This window comes from Simochromis diagramma, unplaced genomic scaffold (assembly GCF_900408965.1).
Source record: "Simochromis diagramma unplaced genomic scaffold, fSimDia1.1 OVJJ01000066.1, whole genome shotgun sequence".
Taxonomy (NCBI): Eukaryota; Metazoa; Chordata; class Actinopteri; order Cichliformes; family Cichlidae; genus Simochromis; species Simochromis diagramma.
In genome coordinates this window covers 22,376-39,324 of record NW_024387195.1, presented here as the reverse complement: position 1 = coordinate 39,324, position 16,949 = coordinate 22,376, and the positions used below count along the sequence as shown (strand labels likewise).

The window sequence follows — 16,949 nt, the reverse complement described above, 5'->3', positions numbered from 1 at the left end:
GTTTCACTCCCCCCCCCCCCCCCCCCACCGCAGGGAAAAGGGTAACACCACCTGGGTCTGGGTGCAGTTCCCCCCTCCAGGGGCAAGGGTACCTAGACCCGGTTTGTAGAGTATGCTTGGGGAGTGTGATTGTGTGTACAGCGTCTCTTTATGTCTGTCTCCACGTTGGTTGAGTGTGGAGTGAGTGCATATGAGAGCATGAGGGTGGGAATGGATGTTTGTATATGTGTGTGCCTGTATTTCTGTGTCTATATGTCAGGTTGGGTGTCAGACGCCACCTCTCTGGGGACATTCTGGGGCCCTCCAAGGTTGGAGGCCTATCTCCACCCACCACCACTTCCCCTGCCAGTGGCGGACCCCCTCAGACATCGGCTGCGTTGGTGGTTCTTTGTGTCCGGGGATGGGCGTCCAGGTACACACCGGCTCACTCCTTGGCGGCCGCTCTTATCGGGGCCTGGAGCCTGGGGCTCGCTCGGGCCACTCGGAGGTGGGGTGCCCCCGGCCTCTCGGCCTGGGGCTCGGTCACTCAGGCCACGGCTGGCTGCCGGCGGAGCTCACGGGCACGTCACTGCAACTCCCCCTGGCTTCTGCTCCGCGGCTGCTGAGTGAGCCCTCATCTGGGACTCTCCTCAGCTCTACTGGGACAGTGGCGCGGCTGCCCCTCTGTGGTCTTCCTTGGTCTCTTGTGTTCTGGGGGCCTCTGGATGTCTGGAGTTTTGATCTCTCCATAACCTGCTCATGCCCTGGAGGACGGAGCTGTGGCCCCCCCACACCCTCTAGCAGATCATTACATGAAGGAACCTTTTGAAAAAAACAAGCGCGGTCCATGCTCACAGGTGACACACGGGTGATCACACTCCACAAACTACACCCTTTTGGCTCCTCACCTCAAAGCACACTGTTCTGTTGATCTTATGTGCTGCACAATAATGGTTTAATATTTAGCTATTTACTGTCATATTCCCATATATCATTGTGATGTTGTTTATTCTATTACTCTTGTTCTCTTCTGCTTGTTTTCTTTTTTCTTTTCAGCAGGTGATCCAGGTGATCGATATATGCATTTTCTTCTTTTTTTTTTTTTTTTTTTTTTTTTCTGCTCATTCTGTTGTTTTTGTCTTTTGCCCTTCTCCCCCGTCCCTCTTCTCAGCTGTTCTCTTTCCCTCTTTCTTTCTCCCCTTCTTTCCCCCAGTCAAGTCTGTCCCATATTCAGTAATGTAAAATAAAATAAACAATAAAAGGTGAATCAAATGGACCATTACGGCAAGGCTGGGATGTCAATTTGGTAACGTAATCCGTTGGGCATTCTTCTTTGCCTTTAGACAACAATTCTGATGCAAAGAGCCAACGGGACAGGCAAAAAAAAAAAAAAAACAAAAAGTGAAACTCTTACAAACACATCAGGCCACAACACCTGCTGCAGGTTATGATTGATCTAAAGACAGCTGACCTTTGAGCAGGAACTTGTGAGTCTTTTATTGTGTTTAATGAAGCCTGCAGACATACCCACATCATATTATTTGTTCTCAGGGTTGTTCGGCGTGGTGGAGTGGGAACAGAAACTTTCTGCAGGTTAATTATTGATCAAACTAAAGTCATATTAAGGAGCTACTGGCACGGAGTCAGAGCAGAGCTCAGAAATCTGAAATATATAAAAGTATATTAAAGTTAAAGAGTTTAGAGAACACTGTTTGGTTAGCTGCCCCAAAGGCAGATGACTCACAAGATCAGGTGAGATTTCAGACCAAGGGAAAATCACTGGGATTATCTGTGAAGAGGCAGAAAAGCATAGACCTAGTCTACCTTATAGACATTTTGAAAAGGTAAGAGTGAATCTGTCTTCATTCATCTACATAGAAACATAAAACCAAAAAACAAACCAATACAACCAAATCACACCCAGTAGGGGTGGGTGATATAAACGATATACGATAGAATCGATTAAATTTGGTCAACGATAGAGATTTTGGCCCTTTCTCAATATGTGTACTTGTGCGTACCTGCGTTCTCGTCTACTCGTGATACTTAATCAGTCGGAGACCAAGTACTGTTCCAATTTGAAGTACGCATCAAGCCGAGTTCTTGCTCCGCCCTTTTTATCGAGCATGCATCGGTGGTGACTTGTGTGGACTTTGTACAGCTAAATATCCCAGAATGCATTTCGTCCAAAACTCAAACGTGGCAATGGCGGACGAGCGGGGCTAAAAACTTTTAAATATTACTCTTTCTGGGTCACAAAATAAACATTTAAGTTATTTCAAGCGAGAATGTAGCTGTGTAAACTTCAAATATCTGCTCGATTTATCAAGATATCATATATTTCCGAACGCGCTCCAACGCTTTCGGAGACGTCTGTGACCCGCCAGCTTCATAGCAGACAGCGAGGTCGAGGATCATTAGAGCCGGCGAGAACAGCGCATCGTTTTCAACCCCCCCCCCACGCGGTCGTCTATTGTATTGAGTGTCCACTAAAATAAAAATAAAAGCGTTCTAACATCTCACCTGCTTTTTTTTTTATTAAGGTATGTACACGTATGTACATATACACTATTTTTATTAATAGAGATTTCACTACTGAGGTTAAACATGATATATAAGTCACTTAGATCACTTCTAAATGTTAATGTTTGGCTTATTTCAGTGTTTTATTTGTTCCTGAGTAAACCGGTTTGGCTGTGATTAAAGTTAAGCTTCATAACATATTACTCACAGTTAAATTAAGAGGGGACGGCAGTAAAAACTCCGGACCTGTGACATCATCAAGTATGCTGGTGTTCCAATTGTACAAATCGCGAGTCCGTGCTCCCGTGCGGTCTCGGCAAGTCCGGTCTCGCCGAGAACGCGAGTACGTACTTGCGTACTTAGAATTGAGAAAGGGCCTCTGACTATATCGCTCTATCGCGTGTTGATGATGTCATCAAGCTGCGCCTTTTTTGGTCGAAAGCATCGCAGCGGCTACAACAATTATCATCTGCAATTATGGCGGGCGACAGTCATAGCAAAGAGATGAAGCACTTTTGAAATGCGGGGAAAGCCAAAAACTGCGCTTCCTCCACTTCCGTAACATTGATTCATTAATGTTGAATTCTCTCGCAGCTGCTCTGTTCCCATGTTGTTGCAGTGTATTAATAACTAACCTTGTATTGTGGATGAATAATCTCAGTTGTTCTCCTGACTGAAGTTTGGCCCGTGTATAGCATCCTGCTATGCGACTGCATTTGTCCCTGACCACCAGAATCCCTCACGTTAACTTTTATCGAGTGGAAAAAAAGTTGGCGTTCATCCTCCAGCTTCACTGTGCTAATGTTATGCTAACATAGCTGTGTCGCTAGCAATCACGTAGCACAACATTATATACCAGCTAGTCCAACTTCAGTAACCCTGCAAACGCCACTGCTGTTTAGTTTTCTCTCTTCATTTATGTTGGAAGTGACAGCAGAGCTGTACGTTTGAATTAGTTTCAAAAATCTCTCAGTCAGAACATGGTATGAAATGTTTAGGTGGAAACTAGCGAGCTAACTTCCTGTTAACTTCTAACTCCGGTAAAATTTAATAAATTCTGTTTTCATGGATGTTAAACTTAATTGTTACACCTGGTAAAGCAGCAACGCTGATGATTTAATTAAAGATGAAAGAATTTAGACCGTTTTTAACTCTCAGTGTTCGTTTGACTTTGGGACCTGAAGCGGACGGAGTTTTGGACCCAGATTACTCCGCGAAGCTCCTCACCACGGCAGCCGTAATGCTCTGACAATCCATCAAGCAATGCGGCTTCGTAGCTTACCAAAGTTCTACTAAAACATTTTTTAACAGATTTCTGCAGCCAAAATCGGTTCGAGGTCAGTAAGCACAACCAGAATTCATACATAAGCCACACTCTTGATTTTTGAGAAAATTAAAGGATTGTAAGTCCTTATATTGTGGAAAATACGTTATACAGAAGAAAAGAATATATCGCGATATATATCGTTACCGCACGTGCTTCAAATTATACCACGACATGGATTTTAGGCCATATTGCCCAGCCCTAACTCCCAATTTATTTACAACATTTGAAACATACAGTGTAGCTCAGTCAAAACACTCCAAGGCCAAGTGAAAGTGCTGAGAGGGAAAAGATCATGATTAATGATTTATTTAAACTCATAACTGGGTGCAGCAGCTGAGCTTTGACCTGTGAGCTGCAGCTTAAGCTTCTTTTATGGTTCAGTGTTTAATGTGTAAACTGTTTATCAGTGCAGAGACGCCTACAGGCTATCTACTGTTCAAAAGTGAATTGTTATATACAGTGAGGCAGCTGACCTTTGACCTGTGAGCTTCAGCCTCTTTGCTGAGTGTTTAATGCTCATCTATTGAAGCCTGCAGACACACCCACACATCATCTGATTCGTTCTCAGGGTTGTTTTCTGTGTGTTGGAGTTGGAGCCGAAACCTGCTGCAGGTTAACTATTGATCAAATTAATATCACACAAGGTGCAGCAGCTGACCTTTGACCTGTGAGCTTCAGACTCTGATGGTGTGAAGTGTTTAATCTGACGCAGTCTGCAGACACAGAGGACTGCTGACGGAGAAGAAGCAGAGGATTTTCTCTGTTTCTACACAGACCTGGTCCAGGCAGCAGAGAGCTGCAGAGTGAAGACGTTCATTGGAAGAAGCTGAGTAAGTTCAACATCCTCTTTGAATCCTGGATCAGGAAGTGAATATTTGGTGTTTAAATAAGGTTTCTGTCTTTGACTCAGTCTGCTGTCACTTTTTAGAGAGAAAAGGAGATTTTAGATTAACTGGTGTTCCTGCTGCTCTAGCATTAAAGCATAGTATAGGTGACCGCGCTGATGCCTGTTTATAATTTCACCAAAGCTAATAAACTGTTGGCTAAATTTTCTTGTTTTCAGATGTAAACAGAGGTGAGAGGAGCAGATAATAAGGATTAAATATTATGCTGAATAACTAAATTCTGCTAGTCTGTGACGTAACTCCCAGCAGCATCGCCTCATTTCTTTGACCTTTAACATGAGTTAGCTTAGCTAGCAGAGCAGCTATCTCTGCTGTCTGTCATGTGACCGAGTCAAGTTTGTGTAGTAGACTTGTTAGCATAGCTAGCAGGCTGAAAGAGGCTAGCAAACTGTGTGAACACTTTGTCAGAGGTAAGCAGTAAAGAGAAGTATAAGGAGCTCCTCCAAATGCTGATAATGCACTTAACCTGAATTTACTGCTTGTTACATTATATGTGATGTTCAGTCAAAAACAATTACTTAAATTAACATTATTATTAGTAGTAGTATTAGTATTATTATTTGTTTATTATTCATAACATGGCTCCCTACTGTAGTGGTTTGAACAATTGATCTGTGGTTATTGTGTCCCTGCAAATTCAACAATGCGCCTCAATGCAAAGCATCAAACAAATATTTTTATTATCAAGTCATTCGACCTACTGGTTGAATCACCGTAGCTCTGACAGTGAAGCACACTTGTTTTTATTGGTAGTCACCAGCAATGTTCCCTCTAAGCTGCGCACGTGCGCATTTGCGCACTGTTGGCACGGTCTCTGCGCAGAGAAAATCTGTGTTGCGCACACAAAAAGAATTCTAACCTGAATTGAAATTAAAGTAAATATGTGCCGGTGTTTTAGCTAGCAAAGCGGCTGATGTGAAGTGAAGCCACGTTAATGACAACGTGTACAACCATTGGAGATGTGAGCAGGAAAGACGGAACAATTGACAGGAAATGTGTGGACTTTATACCTGTTTTTAAATTGTGTTGATCGGCCACGTAAAACCAGAGTTATGATAAAATATCTGCAATGTTTGGTTTTCTTCCTGAACACTGTCGTTGTTTATATTTACTGCGGGAAGAAACGGTAAAAACGGCGTTTTATAAGGAAAACGCTCGAAAGCCTGTGAGCAAAAACAACACCAAAAATCCCCACCCTTTCCTATTGGTCGAAAAATGTACCATGTCGACCAATCAAAACATGGCATTTAGTTGTTAAGAAAAGGAGTGACGGCGGTGTTTTGAGATGTGAGAGATTTGAGACGTTTAGAGCAAATCTTGTGTAGTTAGAGTGTAGTTAGTGTGTAGTGTAGTCAATAGTGTTGTTGTGTGTGTCAGAACAATGAGGCGACTGCTGAGTGTTACAGGTGTTACAGCAGTGACACATCTGCTGCTGTCAGGCCTGCAGGTATCAGGCTGTTGTTCTCCTTCATCTCATAGTGGACAGAAATTATTTTTTGGAGCGGCACAAATAATTTGTGTGGCATCAGATTTGATGCAGAACAGCTGATTGTTCTGTAAATAGTTTGAAATGTTTGTTTAAAATAATTGCCTTGGCTGCATTTTTAGGTAAACAGCTGCAAAAAACTTTGTTTGCATAACTCAGTTACTTTTTTGAAGAAGTAACTATATAATTAATTGCCCAACATTGGTCATTATTTACTGTATGTTGCAGACAGAGTTACAGACTCTCTCCCAGACCACAGACTCAGAATACAAGTCAGAGCTTTATAAAAAAAAAGGAAGTTGTGTTTTCAAAATTGGAGTTCAAGTTATTTTTCCTTCCAATAGTGTTAACATGCTACACAGGTCAGGAACAAGATTGTTTTTTTAATTTTCATTGTAAGTGGGCTAAAGCAGTTATTTAAAGGTAGTCTAACAGAAATGTAAATGCTGTAAATTGATTATTTTAATAAACATGTAACTTGGATGGATTCGACGCTGGCGTGACCACAGTGCACACGTCTAATGTCGCTCACAGTGGATCGCTCAGGGAGTTTGTGTGTTCAGACACATGAAACATTAGAGGGAACATTGCTTGTAAGTGCAAGCTTTAACTCTCATGGATGAGTAAAACTCATTAGAAAGACTGGCGAGCAGTGAGTGAGTAAGTTCAACATCCTCTTTAAATCCTGGATCAGGAAGTGAAGCCGGTGAATGTTTGGTGTTTAAATAAGGTTTCTGTCTTTGACTCAGCCTGCTGTCACTTTGTTTCAGAGAGAAAAACAGGTTTCAGATTAACTGGTGTTCCTGCTGCTCCAGCACTAAAGGACAGTATAGGTGACCGCGCTGATGCCTGTTTATAATTTCACCAAAGCTAATAAACTGTTGGCTAAATTTTCTTGTTTTCAGATGTAAACAGAGGTGAGAGGAGCAGATAATAAGGATTAAATGTTATGCTGAATAACTAAATTCTGCTAGTCTGTGACGTAACTCCCAGCAGCATCGCCTCATTTCCTTGACCTTTAACATGAGTTAGCTTAGCTAGCAGAGCAGCTATCTCTGCTGTCTGTCATGTGACCGAGTCAAGTGTGTGTAGTAGACTTGTTAGCATAGCTAGCAGGCTGAAAGAGGCTAGCAAACTGTGTGAACACTTTGTAAGAGGTGAGCAGTAAAAAGAAGGATAAGGAGCTCCTCCAAATGCTGATAATGCACTTAACCTGAATTTACTGCTTGCTACATTATATGTGATGTTCAGTCGAAAACAATTACTTAAATTAACATTATTATTAGTATTATTATTAGTATTATTATTTGTTTATTATTCATAACATGGCTCCCTACTGTAGTGGTTTGAACAATTGATCTGTGGTTATTGTGTCCCTGCAAATTCAACAATGCGCCTCAATGCAAAGCATCAAACAAATATTTTTATTATCAAGTCATTCGACCTACTGGTTGAATCACCGTAGCTCTGACAGTGAAGCACACTCGTTTTTATTGGTAGTCACCAGCAATGTTCCCTCTAAGCTGCGCACATGCGCAATTGCGCACTGTTGGCACGGTCTCTGCGCAGAGAAAATCTGTGTTGCGCACACAAAAAGAATTCTAACCTGAATTGAAATTAAAGTAAATATGTGCTGGTGTTTTAGCAAAGCTGCTGATGTGGAGTGAAGCCACGTTAATGACAACGTGTACAACCATTGGAGATGTGAGCAGGACAGACGGAACAACTGACGGACAAAGTGTGGACTTTATACCAGTTTTTAAATTGTGTTGATCGGCCACGTAAAACCAGAGTTATGATAAAAATATCTGCAATGTTTGGTTTTCTTCCTGAATAGTATCTGTTATAGACAATGTTGTTGTTAATGTATGTTTGGGGGCGTTGCACCCCGGAACCTTCAGAGGTTTTTCAGGGTTCTCCCTGCCGGAATGTTATGTGTGGGACAGTTTCCTGTATGTGTGCGACTAGCTGTGGTTGTTTCTAAAAGTGGTCAGTAAACGTCCTAAAACTGGCACTTGAGTTTCCGAGCATTTTTATCCTGAGGTTATAACACCTTTTTGGCGACGAGGATAAAAGCCGAACGCGGACAGTTTTGAGTTTTTGCTACGGATTTTGCAGTCGGACTACCGCTTCACATCTATGGCGACGATCGGATCGCTCACGGAGTTCGCCGAGGGAGACGGCGACTGGATTGAATATGTCGAGAGGCTGTAACACTTTTTCTTGGCAAACGACATTTCGGACAAAGAAAAAAAAAAGGTCAGTTCTTCTCAGTGCGTGTGGAGAGAGGACCTACAAGTTGATACGTAACCTGACGACGCCTCGGAAACCCGGGGACTTCAGTTTCAAAGAACTGGTGACGTTGGTGCAAAATCATCACTGCCCGAAACCCTCCGTGATTGTTCAGCGGTTCAAATTCCACACTCATTCACGCAAGCTGGGAGTTTCGGTGACGGCGTATGTGACGGAGCTGAGACAGCTATCAGAGCACTGTGAGTTTGGAAGTGTGCTGGATGACATGCTCCGCGACAGGTTGGTGTGTGGTATAAATGATGATGGCATGCAGCGTCGGTTGTTGGGGGAGCCCACACTGGACTTTAAGAAAGCTTTGGAAATTGCTCAGGCAATAGAAACGGCAGCTAATAACACTAAAGACATTCGGAAAGCTAACAACAATATGCACTCAACCGAGGTGCATCCTGTATCTCGGAGTGTGAGGGGCAAACCGAGGGAGCTTTTGGAGTGTTACCGGTGTGGAGGAGCACACTTTGCCAAGGACTGTGTTTTCAAAGACAGTACCTGCCATAACTGCAAGAAAAAGGGGCACTTAGCCAAGAAATGCAGGGGCACTAAGGAGAAATCAAAGAAGGAATGGAAGACAAAACACAAACTAAACACGCATCACCTGCAGGGCATGGCGCCTGAGGAGGATGAGTGTGTTTTCAACATGTTTAATCTGGTTGGCTTTAATAAGTGCTGTGCGGAGCCCATCTATGCCACTATCCAGGTAAATGGGAAGGAGCTACAAATGGAGGTGGATACAGGGGCTTCAGCTTCGGTGATCAGCCAAGCCACCTACCACAGCTTGTGGCACTCGGGCGGGGCACCAGCTCTCCAAGCGACAGAGATAAGCGTGAGACAGTACACGGGTGAATGCATTCCCCTGCTTGGTGCTATAGAGGTGCATGCAGCATATCAGGGTCAAGAAGCGGCAGCAACACTACTGGTGGTGAAAGGGGAGGGGCCTAGTCTGCTGGGTCGTGACCTTCTGCAGACAATCCGCCTGAACTGGAGGGAAATCAGGTATGTAACGGTAATAGCAGAGTTACTGTTAAAGTATGCAGATGTGTTCAAGAATGAATTGGGCACTCTCTGGGGCACCACTGTGAAGCTGTGTGTGGACCCTTTGGCCCGGCCACGCTTTTTCAAACCACGCACTGTACCATACGCCATGAAGGCCAAGGTGGAAGCAGAGTTGGAGAGACTACAACAGATAGGGGTCATTGAGCCAATAGAGTTCTCGGACTGGGCAGCCCCGATTGTACCAGTGTTGAAAGAGGACGGAGGGGTGCGTATATGCGGTGATTACAAACTGACAGTGAACCAAGCCTCTCAGCTCGACGCCTACCCTCTGCCTCGAGTGGATGACCTGTTTGCCACACTGGCGGGTGGTCGGACATTCACAAAGTTGGATATGAGTCATGCTTACCAGCAGTTGCTGCTGGATGAGGAATCAAAAAAATATGTGACAATAAACACACACAAGGGGCTGTTCAAGTACAACCGCCTGGTGTTTGGCGTTGCATCCAGTCCAGCTATCTTTCAGCGCACCATGGACAATCTTTTGCAAAACATTCCTGGTGTTGCTGTTTACTTGGATGACATTTTAGTTACAGGTAAAACAGAAGAGGAGCATCTGCGTAACCTTGAGCAGGTGTTGAAGAAGCTTTCAGAAGCTGGGTTGCGTTTGAAGCGCAGTAAGTGTGTTTTCCAAGCCCCTAGCGTGACATACCTGGGTCATCGCATCTCTGCACAGGGCCTGTCCCCACTGGAAGAGAAAGTGAGAGCAGTAAAAGAAGCCCCGAGTCCAAAGAATGTAGCTGAACTAAGATCATTCTTGGGCTTAGTGAACTATTATGGGAAGTTTTTGCCTGACCTCTCCAGCATGCTTGCTCCCCTGTATGGGCTACTGCACAAAGACAGTCAGTGGAGGTGGTCCCAAGCACAGGAGAAGGCCTTCAGACAGGTAAAAGAACTGTTACAATCGGCACCGCTCCTGGTGCATTTTGATCCGGAGAAGGAGGTGTTCCTGTCCTGTGATGCCTCCCCGTATGGCATAGGAGCTGTTCTTTCCCATCACATGGAAGAGGGGGAAGAGAAACCGGTCGGATATGCGTCACGCATGCTCACAGCAGCAGAAAAGGGCTATTCACAGCTTGAGAAGGAAGGCTTAGCAATAGTTTTTGCTGTGAAACGATTTCATCAGTACCTGTATGGCCGCCCATTTACTGTTGTTACAGACCATAAGCCCCTCCTGAGTCTCTTTAGTGAAACAAAAGGCATCCCACCCATGGCTTCAGCCCGGGTTCAGCGCTGGGCATTAACACTGTCGGCATACCAGTATCGCATTGTTTATAAGGCGGGACCTGAAAATGCGAATGCAGATGCTTTCAGCCGCCTCCCCCTCCCGGAGGTCCCCAACCAGTCGAACTTGCCCCCATAAACTGTGTTTTTGCTGGACAGGTTGGCGAACTCTCCGGTCTGTGCTAAAAACATCAAAGCATGGACTGAACGGGATCCAGAGTTATCTCAGGTTAAACAGTGGCTGTTGCAGGGCTGGCCAGCAACAGTGGAGCAAGATCAGCTCAAACCGTATGCCAAGCGTCAGCAGGAGCTCAGTGTTCAAGATGGCTGCATCCTGTGGGGTTCCCGAGTCATTGTTCCGCCTCCAGGTCGGTCACAGATCATTGAAGTGTTGCATGAGGCTCATCCAGGGATTTCTCGAATGAAAAGTCTGGCAAGGTCATTCGTGTGGTGGCCGGGAATGAACAGTGCCTTGGAAGACAAAGTAAAAGCCTGTTCTCAATGTCAGTCAAACCAAAAAATGCCGCCACCTGCCCCACTCCACCCATGGGAGTGGCCTGGCCGTCCATGGTCCAGGCTTCATCTAGATTTTGCCGGCCCCTTTTTGGGCCACATGTTCCTGGTGTTGGTGGATGCGCATTCAAAATGGCTGGATGCCCACATAATGCCGACCATCACAGCCCCAGTCGTCACAGACACACTCCGGAGAATCTTTGCAACACATGGATTACCTGAGGCAGTGGTCACGGACAATGGGCCCACATTCACAAGTGGGCTCTTCCAAGAATTTATGGAGAGAAATGGGATCCGACATATCCGCACAGCACCCTACCACCCTGCCTCCAATGGCTTAGCGGAGCGCGCCGTGGAGACACTGAAAGACGGTCTAAAAAAAATGCCAGGTCTTTCCATAGAAAAGAGGCTCTGCCGTTTCCTGTTTCAGTATCGCATCACGCCTCATACAACCACAAGCTTGTCCCCAGCGGAGTTGCTGATGGGGAGGAAGCCCAGATCTCATCTGGACCTTCTTCGTCCAGATGTGGGAGCCAGAGTCACCCAGTCACAAGGTGGGCAGAAGGTGAGACATGATCTACATGCCAGAGGCTGTGTTTTCAAGCAGGGAGACTGTGTGTATATCAAAAACTTTACGGGTGGCTCACGGTGGCTGCCTGGTGTCATTCACCACAGTTCAGGGCCAGTATCTTTTGTGGTGGAGTTGTTGGATGGCAGACAAGTTCGCAGGCACAAGGATCATGTGAGAGCCCGCACGGATGGAGCTGAGAAGAGGGCTCAGAGTGGTTCGCACGCACATGGTGGAGACAGGACTGTGGACATTGTGGGGCCTCAGACTGGTTCACCCGAAGGGGAAGTCGTGTCAGCAGCACCTGAGATCGGGATTGGTTCTTCAGTATCACCAGAAGGGCTGGTGGAGCAATCTAAGTCACCTGAGCCGAACCCGGCCACAGGAGCTCAGCAGGCTCCTAGCCTGGAGAACCCAGCAGCAGGACTGAGAAGGTCAAAGAGGCAGCACAAGCCCCCTGATAGACTGAATTGTTAAAATAATGTGGTGTTGAATTCTCCCTCTCTTTTCGTACTTATGCATAATTGCTATGTTGTGGGTTTTTGCTTAAGGGGGGGGAAGTGTTATAGACAGTGTTGTTGTTAATGTATGTTTGGGGGCGTTGCACCCCGGAACCTTCGGAGGTTTTTCAGGGTTCTCCCTGCCGGAATGTTATGTGTGGGACAGTTTCCTGTATGTGTGCGACTAGCTGTGGTTGTTTCTAAAAGTGGTCAGTAAACGTCCTAAAACTGGCACTTGAGTTTCCGAGCATTTTTATCCTGAGGTTATAACAGTATCGTTGTTTATATTTACTGCAGGAAGAAACGGTAAAAACAGCATTGTATAAGGAAAACGCTCGAAAGCCTGTGAACAAAAACAACACCAAAAATCCCCACCCTTTCCTATTGGTCGAAAAATGTACCATGTCGACCAATCAAAACATGGCATTTAGTTGTTAAGAAACGGAGTGACGGCGGTGTTTTGAGATGTGAGAGATTTGAGACGTTTAGCCTGTTTGGAGTCTAAAGTTAGTGTGTTGTCTTGTGTAGTTAGTGTGTTGTCTTGTGTAGTTAGTGTGTTGTCTTGTGTAGTTAGTGTGTAGTGTAGTCAATAGTTTTGTTGTGTGTGTCAGAACAATGAGGCGACTGCTGAGTGTTACAGGTGTTACAGCAGTGACACATCTGCTGCTGTCAGGCCTGCAGGTATCAGGCTGTTGTTCTCCTTCATCTCATAGTGGACAGAAATTATTTTTTGGAGCGGCACAAATAATTTGTGTGGCATCAGATTTGATGCAGAACAGCTGATTGTTCTGTAAATAGTTTGAAATGTTTATTTAAAAACACCTTGGCTGTATTTTTAGGTAAACAGCTGCAAAAAACTTTGTTTGCATAACTCAGTTACTTTTTTGAAGAAGTAACTATATAATTAACTGCCCAACATTGGTCATTATTTACTGTATGTTGCAGACAGAGTTACAGACTCTCTCCCAGACCACAGACTCAGAATACAAGTCAGAGCTTTATTAAAAAAAAGGAAGTTGTGTTTTCAAAATTGGAGTTCAAGTTATTTTTCCTTCCAATAGTGTTAACATGCTACACAGGTCATGAACAAGATTGTTTTTTTAACTTTCATTGTAAGTGGGCTAAAGCAGTTAATTAAAAGTAGTCTAACAGAAATGTAAATGCTGTAAATTGATTATTTTAATAAACATGTAACTTGGATGGATTCGACGCTGGCGTGACCACAGTGCACCCGTTTAATGTCGCTCACAGTGGATCGCTCAGGGAGTTTGTGTGTTCAGACACATGAAACATTAGAGGGAACATTGCTTGTAAGTGCAAGCTTTAAACTCTCATGGATGAGTAAAACTCATTAGAAACACTGGCGAGCAGTGAGTGAATAACAGGTCTGACAGCAGCAGCAGGGACGGTGCTGTCATAGTTTAACGTGGAGTCTGTCTGCACTCAAACAGTGAAGAGCAAAGAAAAGAACTTTAATGGTTCTGGGTCCCTTTGACCCAACACTGTGGGTTTCTTGTATTATGGTTTATGTTCTGGTTCATTTACAGTCTTATTTATGCTGCTTTGAGTTTCTTATACTTCCTGTTTAGTTCCTTGATCATTAGATTCCCTCTGTGCCTCTGTGTGTCTGTGTGTGTCTGTGTGTGTCTGTGTTTGTGTGTGTTTGTGTGAGGCCTGGTGCTCCATTCTATATTTCCTCAGCCTGTCATGTCTCTCTTGTCTCCTCTTTCCCTCGCTCACTCTCGTCTGCCTTTTGTGGGATTATAATATTATTTTATGCCATGTTAGACCCCTAATTAAAGATTGTGAATTATTATGTAGTCTTAGTTTGCATTATTCTCCTGAATTAGAAGAAGGTGATAACTATTGCATCTGTTAAACTGATCTGCATTAAAGTAGACTGCTGATTTATTGTGAATGAATGATATTGTTTTATGATGCATTATACTGCTGAGTTATAAGAAATACTGTTCGCAGAAAGTCATCGCCTTGTTTGTCTGATTAGAAGAGAACATGCTGGAGTTTTCTGCCCCATCTCAGCAGGAGCAGATAAACAGGGAGCCAAGGTCGTAGCTTAGGCGCCGTGTGAGAGAAAGCATGTGAATGTTTAAGCTTTTATGATTAGGTGAGGGCCACTAGAGGCTATAAGAGTTTGATCAATGCTCCACCATTTTGAGATCTGAGGCTGTCTGCGTACGGTGTTTATCTCCCACGCGTGTGACCATTAAAATAATGCTGTCAGACCTGTTATCACACTGGTGGAGGGACCTGTAGCTGCCTCCACCAGTGTGTGAATGTGAGAGTGAATGAATAGTGGCATTGTAAAGCGCTTTGGGTGCCTTGAAAAGCGCTATAGAAATCCAATCCATTATTATTATTATTATTATTACTGGATGGAAGAAGCTTCTCATTAGCAGTGAATCAGTGTGTGTGCAGTTCTCTGCAAACTCAGCAGGAAGAATTAGTGTGAAGCTTTAACTCTGCTGATCCTCTTTGAATCCTGGATCAGCTGAAAGGTTTAAAATGTTGTTCACACGTGTTGGACTGACTGAAGCTTCCAGTCACAGTGAATCAGTGTGTGTCAGTGAATGCATCGTGTGTGCTTCAGGCTCCATCTAGTGGACTGATAGCAGAGCAGCTGATGGCAGCTTCCTCTGCCTCACACTGCTGTCTGACTGCATCCAGCTGACACTGAGATGAAGCAGGAAAGAAGCAGCTGATATTTGGACAGCACACATGATGAAAGGAGGATTTCAGCTGATGTGCACATGAATGATTTGTGTTTCCTCTGCAGGTAGAAAGTGTGTGTGAGCTGAATTGAGCAGCATGGATCAGTGTGAGGACAGAGAGGAGGGAGCCCCTCCCTCTAAAAGCACTCTGTGTGGGGAACATGAGAGCCAGACCAAAGCTCAGAGGTGAGATGACCATCTCTAACTGTCCATGACTCTTCTCCATGTCACAGCTCAGCACTCACATCACTGCTGCATCATTATTCACAGGAACCAGCCTGGACCTCCACCCAGCTCTGTGTCCTTACAGAGTGACCGGTCTAAAGATCGTCCCCTTTATTTTAAATCCCAGCCTGTGTCTGCTGCAGAGAGGTGAGCTGTTAGTAACATGAACTCTTTGATTAAACTGCTTGATGTTGTTGGATATAAACTACAAACACGTCGTTCCCTCAGTCCCATTGAAACTGTCTTTTAAAACAAGCCTTTGGTTTCTAAACAACTGAAAACCCACTTCAGCAAACAGGAAGTGATCAGAGTGTCCGTCCACTTCCTGTCAGGCCCTGCAAACATTTCATATTGAAGAAAAGTCGTTGACATCTCACATTTTTACTCCACCACATTCAACCATTTTGACATTTTACAGCATGAAACTCTTGTCACATGACTCCTGTTATGTTATAGAGTCATGTGACCACCAGGGAGGGATTTGTATGGATGAAACACATTCAAATCAATCTGATTCATCAATGGAAACATTTTTGGTGTAAATGCAGCAACACTGAAAACGCTGAAGATAAAAACACAACAGATGAAATATGAACAAATCGAGGCTTTGAATACACGTGTGTGTGTTTGAGACACAGAGATAAATGGATTGTGTGTCTGTCCTATTGCTGCGTGAGGGTTTTATTGGAGATTTTGTGCGTGTACACTTTTGACCACGAAGGTGTTGAAAGGGCGTAAAACAGTTGGAGGCACAAGAGTGAACACTAGTGCTGTCAGTAGATTAAAACATGACTAATTAATGACACAATCTTCTGTCATTAATCCTGATTAATCACAATTACTTGATCAATAGCTGCAGTTACATTTTTCCAACTTTATATTTAAGCCTGTAACAGACGTTTACACCATATAATGAAGTAAATGCAGAATAAACACAAAGAATGTTAAACGCTTCAATTCAAAGAGACTTTGAATAGTTTTCAGTCTTTAACTCAGCTTCTCTGCTGTAAATACAACTTTGTAACAAACATATATACTAAAAGCTAAGTGTGCACTAATATATAATAATATATAATCTATATTACTATGGAACTCCAGGACTGCCATAATGAATTAATTAAATACACCATTAAATAATTAGTTAAATGTGTCAATAATTAATTAAAATTGGAATTAATTAATTAAATAAATAGTTATGACATATTTAATTAATTAATTAATGATATATTTATTTATTTCATTTTGGCAGTCCTGGCGCCTGGCTCTCATCATGAAATAATTTTATCTGTCAGCCTCACCCATCAAACTCAGGGGGCGGGGTTAACGCTGCCCATGCAGCTTCTCTAACATTTGATTGGTTGCCGTGCAAAGTAAGTCAAAACAGGTCGATCCTAGATAATCGATTGCTTGTGTAGACTTGGGGCAGCCAGGTATCCCAGAATGCAGATCAAATCACAGGCAGCGATGGTGGTGGTGTAGTTTTAAAATACCCCGTTTTTCTGTCACCAGCTACACTTTTAACAGTGTTTTAGCCGCGAGTGTCGCGCCGTACGTCTGGTCAGGTTGTCAACATAGAACATGTTTGCAAAAGTGCTCAGATGTTTTCAGAG

At 43.9% G+C, this 16,949-nt stretch overlaps 1 pseudogene; it reads left to right on the top strand.

Moving 5' to 3' along the window:
• LOC120745249 overlaps positions 1 to 12,660 on the top strand; it is a 15,263-nt pseudogene extending 2,603 nt beyond the window's left edge.
• The last annotated feature ends 4,289 nt before the right edge of the window (positions 12,661 to 16,949 follow it).